Consider the following 10830-nt stretch of genomic DNA (forward strand, 5'->3'; position numbering starts at 1 on the left):
TACACCAGACACCATAATAATGGACGTTGATATTGTTTGACGTTCTGCGAGTACGAGATAATAATATTCGTGCAGAACTTGTATAGACATGCCCATACGTTTCGCGTGTTGGTACCGTGCTGTATGGTACCCGTGGAGACGAAGGTCAATGGTAGGCATAGTACTAGCATGAGAGTACTAGTAGTAGAGTTGCAACTATCGAATATGATACCAGTACCACATCTTGAACTGTACAACTTAGGGTAGGATCATTAAAATCCTAAGGCCAAAGCAGCGGTGGCGCCAGAAATTTGCCGACAAGGGGTCCAACGTTTCCGACCGAGGGGTCGAACCAAGGCGACGACAAAGCCTTCGGCTCGGGATAAAAAAAAATACCGTTAGGGTTCATAGGGAGAGTTTTCATGGGTTAATTTGGTCCTAAATGTGCTTTTAGACCACACTATTATTATTATTATTTTGGTCTGACGACCTAGTCGTTCTTCGGACGACAGGGGGTCCAGGCCTGTCCTACGAGTGGGAAAATGCCCACCCTGCTGCTGCTCTCCCCGCTGGCGCCACCACCGGGCCAAAGCCCGCGCCTTAAATATGCATCTCGATGTAGTGTAGAAACGTCGAAAAACATAAGGCCGCAGTCCTGCATATAACGTCAAACTACAGGCCCTACATTCCGTAATAGAAATCGGTTGTGTTCAAGGCGTAATAAGCTTTGTATAAAATTATGTGACCAATGTTGCAGATTACAGTATGCTAGGCCTATCATCTGTTTGTTATTGATTATTAAATCATAGAACATATCGTAATGCCTACGTCTTTTGATGGGTATATTTTTGCGTTCTACTGTAGGCCTATATGTCAATGATAATTGTGAATATCAATTACGGTAGTCTATTAATATTTCAAACAATTACCATCCCATTTATATTAAATCATAATTAGTATAAGATATGACTGCACCAGGGGTGAATACTGTATGGGAACTTGTCCCCCCCCCCCCCCTCTTCCCCCTCCCATTTTAATCAATGTTATGTGCTACTCACCTATTCTGAAACTATTGTGCCCGCCCCCCACCCAGTTTGAAAAATTCTGGATCCGCCCCTTTTTGGTATAGAATCATAGTTTATATTTTTTGTACTTCTCATGAGGGAACACACTTCGGTTTTATTGGTACAGTTTCTTTAATGGTTACGTGAACATGGTCCAGGCCAGCCAAAGTTGTTTTCAAAAATGATTACCTGAAATCGAAAAACGTACACTCTGGTTGTGTAATGCTAGAATAAGTGACAGCTCTTGCAACATGGGAATGCTAGAGGGCGCTAATACAATTTTCGTTATACACAACAATAGAAATCTCGGAGGCTGTCATGATTGTCACAGTGTCCTTGGGCTTAAATGGTTTAAAAGAATGAATGAATGTGTTTACTATTATTCCGTGCGGAAGATCGCTCAACAAACAAACGTGTTTACTGGTAGGCCTTACAATGTTCTACAGAATTAAATAAAGAAAGTACAAAAAAACACGGCAATAGCACAAACGCTTCCCTCGGCTTTCACTGCAACAACTGACAGTTTACAAATAGGCCTACAGCTGTTATTTTCAAAGAACATTTTCATTCAGATAGGGTTGCAACTTCCTCTTCATTTTTTATTGAATTTGCCTACTGCTGAGCAATTCAAGGAAGCCATTAGCATTAGCTAAACCATATAGGCCCTATTCATATTTATTTAGTATATTTTTACTTTCATCAAAGAAATTGTGTAAATTGTGAAACCGCGTTGCACAAGAGTCCGCTATAGAAGTAATACAGCCCTCGATTTCACTTTTCTTTTCATAAGAACCATTGATATTTTGCCCCGGGCTCAGTGTTCTTATTTTTATTGTAAATTTCAGGCTCAAAATGTTCTTATTTTGTTCTAATTCTACACATTTTCAAAGATAAAAAAGTGTACCGCAGTATATTACTGTACCATATTATAGAAAGTACCGGTATTACATAATCACACCTACTGCACATAACAGATAAGACCAAAGGAATTTTATAGTATAACATTTTTAAACAATAATACTTTACTGTATGCAACTAGCTTGATTTGTTGGTTTTTCTAGTTTTCTGTTTAAGTATAAAAAAAAATATTGACACGATAACTCAGTCTCAACATTTTCTTATCTTATCGGTGTTCTTATAGAATGTGTTCTTACAAAAAAAGTCTACTCTTTCTTTTATAAGAACCAGTACAATTTTCCCCTCACCAGTAAATTAGGCCTATTTGTTCTTATTTACACACTTTTCAAACATAGAAAAATATTATATGTGAAAATATTGTATTTTAACATTTTATTCGTTACAGATTGGCCCTTTTTTCGAACCAAATAACCCACAGAAGTCCGAAGACCCATTAGGCCTATTCAGTATAGGTCCCGGGTGGTGAATTGAGTACCGGTAGTATGAATAACCATTATCTTTTCTGTGTATTATGTGTATTGTGTTCTTAAACATACGGTACATCTTGGGCCATAATGTACTCAAGACCGTCTTATTCAAAAGACGGTGCGAAGCATTAATTCCAATCCAATCCAATCCAATCTTTGACTCAGACGCATTATACTAGTCTCAATGCGCCATTTTGAGGGAGTGTTCAGAAAAAAAGGAACAAAAGGAACAACGGGAGAAAACGGTATACAAGGAGAAAAATCAGAAAACAGAAAATAATAATAATAATGATAATAATAATAATAATAATAATAATAATAAATACAATAGTAATTATAGGCCCTATAACCTTCTTAAATACCTCCATGGTCATAATAACAAACGTAAAGAACATACATTTATAATAGGGCATTAACGAGAATTCACTTGGAGTTCTATAGAGCTTTCATGTTAACTACATTGAATGGCTTAAAATTCACAAAGAAAAAAGGGGGAAAATACAGAATACTGTAAACTACAAAAATTCCCAAATCTACTAATCTATGTAGGCCATTTCGGCACTTGTACCGGTACTTCACACATTTGATGAAATATTGTAAATAGGATAGCCAATCCAAACTGCTGTATTTTAGTTATGGTAATTTCTGCAAGAGCACTTTCATCACGTACTTATGATCAAATAATTATATATATGAACATTACAACCTATCATCGAAATAATTCATCAATCATAAACAACTTTATCTAATCCGTTGGAAATGAAATGTGCGAAATCATGTAGGTCTATTATCTGAAGATTGCGCTTCAACGCAGTCGTTTTCTTTTTTTTATATTTCATTCAAATGCAACGAAAGTACCATGTTGCCGAAACGCGCAGGAAACGAGTAGACACGGAACCTTCATTTACAATCCTCAACATGACATCCCCTTCCCCGTCCCAGTTTATGTTTTCCTTGAATCCAAGGCCGTCGACTTAAATTATGTCACGTGCTGATACAGAACCTTGAAAGAGCATTAAACGGTGTTTATATGTTCTAAAACGAGCCTGTTGATAATAATTTTGTCAAACGATAATTTCCACGTTGTCTATTTCTATTTAATATGTGAGGTACTATGTTGACTCTCTATCTTGTTTTTAAGAGAGGGAGAGGTCATGTATCAGCAATGCAGTACACAGCACAGTACAATCATTGCAAGGACAGAACTATTATTTTTTCCCAGTAATTTGCCTCCTCATTCCGGCGGATGAAAGCAATAATGCACATCGTAGGATATTTAGATGCTTGATTCCGAGAAGAATCAGTAAAAATAGTTCTCGTACTATTAGCATACTTTAGTAGGTCCTAGAAATATATAAGTGAATAGGACTAACAATTCAAGTGAACTACACATTTTATTTATTAGAACCAGTAAAAGTTTGCCCGATCTCGGTGTTCTTATTTTCTTGGCCAACTTCAGAATAAACATGTTCTTACTTTATTCTTATTTACACAATATTTAATGATAGGAAATCTTTATTATATACAGCATAAAGTGTACTTTGTTGTTAGAGGGCATTACATAGTCACACCACCTGCACAACAAGTACAGATGAGACTGAAAGAATACTTTACTGTGTGTGAATAGCGTTATGTTTTCTTTTTATATTTTTAAAAATAAACACCTCAGTTGAAATTTTACATCAGCTGTAATTTGTTCTTATTTTGTTCTTATTTTTAAAGTAATTCCAGCCCCGGTGTTCTTATAAAATATTTTTATTATAAAAAGAACGTGTAGGCCTAGACCTATAGAGTTACGTTATAAAGAAAAACTAGACAGGTAACACTCACAAAGAATTTAAAAAAATAGGGCAAGATCAAAACAAATATGCTTGAATACAAATTAATGAAAATGATCTCAGAGTTGAACAAAATAATCTGATTAAAATGCAAAATTAGGCCTCTATTTGCTGTTGCGTTGCTAATCGGGGTTTGATGGAGAACAATACATATTAATTTAATTTACTTTATAGCCTATATTTTAGCTATAACCACATCAATATAAATAAAGTATATAGGCCTAGGCTAAATCTTATTTCAATTAATTAAAAATCACCATAATCAACATTAACATTATTATCATCATAATTGTAGTCGTCGTTTTTGTTGTCATCGTCATCAACTTCGTCGTCATCCAATGACGGATTCAGGAATTTGAAATAAAGGGGACCAAGGAGAGACATTTAAGTTATAGACGGTGAACCCACCTCAGCCCCACCATGGTCGTGGCCGAGGTAAGAAAAATTATTATTATGGAATCTCTAATTCTTATTTTGTTAAATGTTTTTCTCCATTTTTAAAATTATATTTCATTATTATCATCATCATTTTTATCATTATCATCACCATCATATTTATTATTATTTTAGAATTATTGTTATCAATATTTATTTTACTATTGGATTCGTAAATAAGGACTTTTTAATATGATTTATTATTCGTATGACGTGGTTATTAATATTATTATTACCGTATTAATTACCGTATTATTATTATTATTAGGCTTATTATTATTATTAATATTATTATTAAAACCAGTTATAAGATCAACGTTTGCTCAGGTGTTCGTTTGTTTTTTTAATATTTCGAAATATTTTAATCGTTTATGCAAGATTCTATCTGTGAATACTCCATCTAGAAATAGATATTTCGTTTAAACTGTTTCGTTTTTGTTTTTAAACAATGTGCGGTGTTTTCGAACGATGCAATATATCAGTATTTCAACACTTTCCAAACAACATACGATTGAATCAGGAGAGTGTGTAGTATGTAGCAACAGTTTATAAACATGTACACGTTGAGACATGCGTAGTGATAACTTTATGTATGATCTCGGACACGGCGATATCCACATTTTGATATTCCGAATTGCATAAGACAAGAACTCCGAACCGCGAGCGCCTTACCTGAGAAAATTTCATTGAAGCATGGGTTAACACTTCCGGCCAGCTGACCTGTGGACATCCCGGATGACCCAGGAAACGTTCGAAGTACATCAGTGCGGTGATCGCTCCCCATTAAATTACATAGACCTAAATATCCATTTTTTTATTTTTTGAATGTCCTTGGAAAAATAAAGTCAAAATATAATATGGAGTTGTAGGTAGGCTCACATTTCTTGAATCCACGGTGAAGTCATCAGACTAAACATAAAATTAGGCCTATTGTGACTACCAATTTATTTGAAAGTTATGAGACTTCCACGAATTTAACTTGATAAGGAAGATTTGTACAAACCTTTAATTTAATTAAACCTTTTTTTTATTGTTTTATTTAGTGTACTTCGATTATTTACATTATTCTTATTGTTGATTTTATTGTTTACCTGTAAGTGGTGAATATCATTTGCTGTTGGTTTGTTTAGTTAAATTGAAGTAAAAATTTAATAAGGAAGTAAAGATTGAACAAATACATCTAGAGAAATTTAATTAACTATGTTTTTAATGTGTACGGCGCTCTTGTATCATGTGGAAAGGCACCTAATATGTGACTAAATTATTATCGGCAGCATAGTTTTTGTGTTAGTAGGCAGTTTCAGAATCTTCAACGACGAAGGCGGCAACTTATCTGAATAAGAAGACTATTTTAGAGTCCTGTATTTGGGTCGATGTATTATTCAGGGAGCATGTTTGCACAAACCTGTTTTATTCTTTTATGAATTGATTCATTGCGGGAATCATCGTCGATTTAAACACATGCCTACGTTATTAGAAACAATAAAAATGTTTAATCAATAATGTACCGGTACCCACCAGCAACATTGTCATGAAACATTTCGTATGGATCAGTATTATATTATTATTCTGGCTTGCGATAAGATGCCTGAACAAAGAGTAAACATTGTGGAGATATAGGTTTATTGAGTACGGTACCGGTAATACTTTAGACCTAGGCCTATATCGCCATTGGGTGGCATGGGGTGTGCTAAATTACGTAACCTGAACTTTTCGCAACTCTGCCGCGGATTTTTCGTAATTGCCCCTCCCCCGGACATTCCCTCTGCCCTTTACATCATTTCTAATATTTGATTTAAATTACCGGTATACGTTTTAATTTACAATACATTTTATTTTTTTATTTTACTTAATTATTTTTTAATTTTAGTAATGTTAAATAGTTGTTCCTACGATATTCCTTGTGCTAGATACCATGACTGAAGACTAATTAGTAAATTAGTAGGTTAAGTAATAGTAATAGTAATGCAATGACACCAGGAATTGCAAAGATCTAAAATTTAAAAGTGCTATGATTATAGGGTGTACCTTATACTCCATTTCTTCAATAGCGTCAGGCCTATGTCATAATTCAATAACAAAACAAAAAAAATAAATAAAAATAAAATAAACTATAAAGAACAAATGTAATAATTTGTTTATTCTGTATGGATACTGTCTCTTATACACATCTAGATGTGTATAAGAGACAGATATATCCTTGTAAGTTTTTACTTTCAGTGATTCCCTTAAATTATTGAAATACTTTGTCGTTTACATTTTATTAATATCTAGAAAGACTGGGTAATAAAAAAGAAATCATGTAACTCTTGTTGTTACTTGTGCAATTGGGCTGTTAAGATTTTAGAAAAGTGATTTATCCTTACTGTACACTATTTAAATTCTCGGGGGTGGTGGGAATTCTGGAGGGAAATTAGACCGAGAGCTAATGTTACAGGGGATAAATGCCTGGGGAGGGGATGTCCAGGAAGGGGGAAACCAACCTAGATTCGTCTACAATATAGGCCTAGGGATACACAAATATTAAGGCCTCCGTTACATTTTAATAACAAATCTCATAAAATAGGTCATTCTTATGCCTCTTTTCAAAGGTTAAGCTTCAATTTTGTCATCAAGCTGGTTACCGAGGTCGCATGGGCTTACCTCTTTAGTACAACCCATGGTAATCTATAGCACCGCCTTGCGAAGTGATCAATGTTACCGTCGGCGATATGATACAAAGTACCTTCTATAGGCCTAATAGCCCTAGAATCTTTTAAATGCAAATAACAGCCTTGGGTTGTGTAGAGTAAACAGTGCATTTATGTTCATGGCCGTTTTTGTTGGTCTCAATTATATCAGAAATGTCAATATTTATGTTTGTTTGTTTTAGGCTTGCTTTATGACCGTACACAATAAGCATGTGCATTCTCCTTTGAAAGCGTTTATTAAAATAAATTGTTTTGAAAGTTGCGTATTAACCGCTGTGTAGGCCCATTACTAAGGCGATAGCATGCTAAAACAAAACAAAAAAGTAGTATAATTATATGTAGTACAGTAGTAGGCCTACTGTGTAGTTGTACCTGTTAACCTATCGCTTTTGGTAATTTAAACCCACTACTACTAGTATATTGCATTATTCACTCGAGTACATTTCAAAGTTTCACGATATTTTATGATATGCCAATTACCACTGCTTTAGAACTCTTATTTTTCAAAGAAATACAGCGAAACGCCCCATAAATATTTCAGATCTATGTAACTGGTGGTCTACTTACCTATCGTGAGGGTACTGTAAACATTGAGGTATAAGCTGTAACTATGAGAGTTGTGATACCGTGGAGGTATAATGGTGATACTATAGTTACTCGGCTCAGTAAAAGTTGTAGTATCGAGCTAATTATAATTCTAAAGGTCTAAATAGCTTGCACGTCCTATTATATTGCAGAAGAGTTTATTCACGAGTGCAATTCCAGCCATATCTTTTAGATTTAATAGTAATACACTGATTCTCAACCTTTATAAGGTTACTTTTTAGAGTCACTCAAAATGTTGCGCCCTCGTAGTCCATCCATTCATAGACCTACAGGTGGGTGCTCAAAGCTTTGTCTACACTATCAAATTCCATCAAAAAAGCGTCACATAAAATGTGATGGAACATAGCAGTTGAACATGATCAACATTTTTTGATACAATTTGATAGTATGTGATATGATGTCATCCTACCCATATGGGCATATCACATTTTTTTTGCCACATAAAAATTTAAATTGTAGAGAAAGCTTAAGAGTGGATGTTTCTGGCTTGCGATTAGATGCCTGAACAAATTGTATTAACACCTAGTTGCACAAAAATGGTACGCTCATATTATAAAAATAAATTAATTTTACGAATTTGTCATCCTGATAGCTAAATTGAACCCATGGATTGGATTTCCTCGGCGTTAGATTCCTGTGAGATACTCCAAGAATAACCCCAGAAAGTGTGAAGACTTATTTCCAGTGGGTCCTTCTGCTGGTGAATAGGCAGTACACCGGAAGGCAATCTCCTACTCTTTTCCAAAGAGTGTACACTTTTTTTTAAAAAATAAGAACACATTTTATAAGAACACTGAGGCTAAAAATGTTTAAAATTAAGAACAAAATAAGAACAAATTGAGGCCGAGGTAAAATGTCCATTAGATTTTTATTTTAAAAAACTAGAAAAACCAAAAAATTATATCTGTACCTTATGTGCAATAGGTGGTACTATGTAATACCTTCTATAATACAGTAGAGTAGGTGTACCTACCTGCCATTTGGGACAATTTTTACCGGGGCTTTTTTCTGGGGACGTTTTTTAGTGCCTTTTTCTTAGGGGCCATTTTTTCCAGGGCCGCTTTTACCTCATTTCAGTACAGTGTTATACAGTACTGGTACAATAATGATTTTTTATATTGGAAACGTGTGATTAAGAACAAAATAAGAACATTTTGAGCCTGAAATCGGCCAAAAAATAAGAACACTGAACCTGGGCAAAATTGTACTGGTTCTTATAAAAAAAAAAAATGTGTACTGTCCATAATATCCACATTGGTTTTTTCGGGCGGGACCAACGGCTTGAACGTCTCATCCGAGTGATACGCATTGAAACTTGCATTTCAACGCCCCAGACACAAGGAGAGCAGCGGATACAATCAAGCAGTGGATCAAAGACACATTCAGCCTTTACCACCATTTTAGGACCCCCCTATTTTTTTGGAGACACAATTATTTGGTAAAGTTTCAGAAAATTACCATGCTAAATAGTAAACGTCAAAATACCAACTCAAATTAATGAAGGTGCTAGATGTTTAAGGGGAATTCTGCCCTTGCACCCCTACCAGGGGCTCTTCCTTGAAACTCAATTCCCACATTCACGCCCCTCTTTCTTATGGGGCTGGATCCACCCCTGTCTGAGCAGTAACATGAGAAAGACCTACAAGAAACAAGGTCCATCTCTTGGTAGAGGTGATTACAAATAGCCTATTAAAATAATAACGGTTAGGCCTACATCTTATGTTGTGTGGGAAGTTTGGGTCCCACGTCGTGTGTATTTATAGTAAGTGACCACTTTGTCTCGAACCGAGGGTTTCATTTGTAGCCACCATGAGGTGTAGTAATTCTAGTTCCTAATAGACCAGAGGCTGGCCTCTGTTGGTTCTTATAAATGTAGATGACTGAAGAAGGAAGAAATATATTGTAATTTATACTGTAGCTATTGCTATGTAATGATACCCCGCTGCCTTATGTTACATTGATGGCAATCGAATTTGAACCGCATGGGAGCCGAGTCCACTTATCAGCTGGAAAACTTCCTGCAGTATGAGTCATGTGTGTAACAGCTCAAGGGTTTCCCTCTCTGTAACCTCGGGCTGACTCATAGCCATGTGATGCGCTTTCACTGCAACTGTCACGATTTATCCATATTTGCAGCGGCGACGAATGGATCGGAACTGTATACTTGTGGCTTAGCATAGACTTTCCAGTATTTGGCTTCCCTTTGACATCCAGGGAACTTTCAAGTAATCGCATGTGACCAGAAAAGCGGCGCTTGCGAGGAAACATGTGGAAGAACAAAACAAATCAATCCAAGCATTTGCGTCATCCAATGCTCGTATGATGTTGGAATCAGGCTATTTGACATTTGATCCAAGATCGATATTTAATAGGCCCCAATACACCTTTTTTTAGAATACATTTTCAAAGAACACTGAGACTGAGACTGCTAAAAATATGAACAAATAGATGCTGAGGTGAAATATCAAATGGGTTCTTATTAGCAAAAAACTAAAAAATCAACAAATCAAGCTAGTCAACAGTAGCAAAAGTCAAGAAAATGTTGAAGATGAAAACCATATGCTTTTCAATTGTACATTTATCAAACCTTTTTGGATGAAAGTTAAATATATATTAAGAGGTATTGGGCAAGAAGATATATCTTTTAAGCAACTGGTTCTTGGAACAGAAAATGTAATTGTAGATTATATTTACACCTGTCTCTTATACACATCTAGATGTGTATAAGAGACAGGCTTAGATCCACCTGAACTAATTTTATCCGAATTAAACCTATAATACAGGTAGTAAAAACAGTCATGTTCAGAATTAAAGGTGACTTATATATCGACAA

The sequence above is a fragment of the Anneissia japonica genome, unplaced genomic scaffold (assembly GCF_011630105.1).
Source record: "Anneissia japonica isolate Jap-2015-1 unplaced genomic scaffold, ASM1163010v1 scaffold439_len473750_cov173, whole genome shotgun sequence".
Classification (NCBI taxonomy): domain Eukaryota; kingdom Metazoa; phylum Echinodermata; class Crinoidea; order Comatulida; family Comatulidae; genus Anneissia; species Anneissia japonica.